The 2,184-nt window shown below is 53.5% G+C and overlaps 1 pseudogene; it reads left to right on the top strand.

Moving 5' to 3' along the window:
* Positions 1-264: 264 nt before the first annotated feature.
* On the top strand, positions 265-2,184 carry LOC107506585 (annotated as a pseudogene).

A 2,184-nucleotide genomic window follows, 5' to 3' on the forward strand; every position in this document is an offset into this window, starting at 1 on the left:
GCCGGGGCTGCACACTTGGCGGGTGAGGTGGCTCTGGTGCCTGGCTGGCAGGAGGATAGGGGAGGAGGAGGTAAGCAGGCGCACTGGAGTGAAGGGTGTGTGTGTGCTCAGTGCAGGGATTGCTCGGCTGGCGAGGAGCACAAAGCAGGCCTGCAGCCCAGGTGGAAGATCAGTGAACCTGGAGCAGCCAGAGCTTGAGGAGTCCAAGGAGGACAGGTGGTGGGGAAGGAGGTGAAGGTGGAGAGTCGCTCCTGGCCAGTGAGCATGGGGCGCCTGGCACTCATGCCACTGCTGCTAGTGCTCCTGTTGCTGGCTCTTTGTCATGGGCGTGTGGTTACAGTCCCCACTGGGAGCCCGGTACAGGTGGTAGGCACCGAGTTGGTCTTCCCGTGCAACGTCAGTAACTATGATGGCCCCAGTGAGCAAAACTTTGACTGGAGCTTTTTGTCTTTGGGGATCCATTTTGTAGAGCTTGCCAGCACCTGGGAGGTGGGCTTCCCAGACCAGCTGTACCAGAAACACTTGCAGAGGGACGAGATGCTGTTGAGAACAGCCAGTGACGCCATGAAGCTCCACATCAAGAAAGTCCGGTCCTTGGACTAAGGTTATTACAAATGTTCAACCCTCAGCACAGACACCACCGTCCAGGGCAACTCAGGATACAGAGCAAGTGAAAGTGCTGGCCGACGCTCTGTGCGTGGCGGCCAGTCCGCCGCCCTCTCCCGGCCTGAGCCTGTGCCAGAGTAAGCCTTTCCAGGTGCACTGTGTGGCCTCCACTGCATGCCCGCTGCACACTAACCTGGCACTGCTGTTGGAACTGTGGCACCACTCTACACAGCAAAGTGTCCTCGTCCTGACCCATGAGGGCTGGCTGTACCTGGGGTCCAGCTACAAGCAGCACTACCACAGAGGAGACTTGCACTTGGACACCGTGGGGTGAGGAACAACAAGTACAGACTCCCTGTGTCCTGGGTGCAGGCCGAGGACCAGGGCACCTACAGGTGCAATGTCAGCGAGTGGATCAAAGAGCAGGGCAACCGCAAGGAATTCAAGAAAAAGCCATGGACATGACCACCGTGGTGATCCAGCCTACGGTTCTGTAAGCAGCTGTGGGCAAGAATGTGTCTGTGGCTGAAGGAAAGGAGCGGGACCTGACCCACAACATCATGACAGACCAAGCGGATGATGTCCTTCCTGAGGTGACCTGGTACTTCTCCAGGATGCCTAACAGCGTTCTGCCTGGCCCCCATGTTTTGGCAGGGCTGGGCTATGATTCCCTGGTGCAGAGCTTCCCTCACATTGCTTTGAGTTATGTGGATGCACACTGCTACCATTTACTGGTTCAAGATATTAGCAGAGAAAACTCTGGCTACTATTTCTGCCATGTGGCACTCTGGGCGCCGGAGCACAACAGGAGCTGGCACAAGGCGTCAGAGTCCATGTCTGTTCCAGTTAGTGAGAATGTGACCTGGCTAGAACAAGACCATCAGGTGTACCTGAATGCTTCTAAGGTCCCCGAGCTTTCAGACCATCTCACAGAGCTGGAATGCTAGATAGTGAACATGAAGAACATGGAAGCGAGCTTCCATTTCGGTTTCTTCGTACTATAGGATGAACCAGCACAGTGACGACCAGCAAGCTTCTTGCAGTCATGGATGGGGACTGGACCCTAAAGTACAGAGAGTGGAATAAGCAATGGGCCTAGGATGGAGACTTCATTTTTTCTAAGGAGCGCACGGACAAGGGGAAGACAGAGGCAATTACTATTGTGTTGTGTCCGCCTGGATTAAAACAGCATAATGACAGCTGCATAAAGAACAAGGATGTCTTCTCTAAATCTGTCCACATATTTTGGGCATCAGAAGATTCTGGGCTTGTGGTGAAGGCAAGGCAGCCAAAGCTTTTCTTTGCTGCAGGAAATACATTTAACATGTCTTGCAAAGTGTCTTCCAAGAAAATTAGGTCGCCATGCTACTGAGAAGCCTGTTGGGGACCTCTCCAGTCCCAATGAAACCAAGTACATCATTCCTCTTGACCAGGATTCTGTGGAAGCTGGAGAATTGGAAAGGTACCTTATGAGTGGATGGTGTTGTGTTAGAGAAAGTGCAGGAAGATGAATTTCTCTATTGAATGTACCGCAAGTGTGAAGGGAGCTGCCAGGTGCTACCCTCTACTTCGGGCTAG

The sequence above is a fragment of the Rousettus aegyptiacus genome, unplaced genomic scaffold (genome assembly GCF_014176215.1).
Source record: "Rousettus aegyptiacus isolate mRouAeg1 unplaced genomic scaffold, mRouAeg1.p scaffold_m13_p_9, whole genome shotgun sequence".
NCBI lineage: Eukaryota > Metazoa > Chordata > Mammalia > Chiroptera > Pteropodidae > Rousettus > Rousettus aegyptiacus.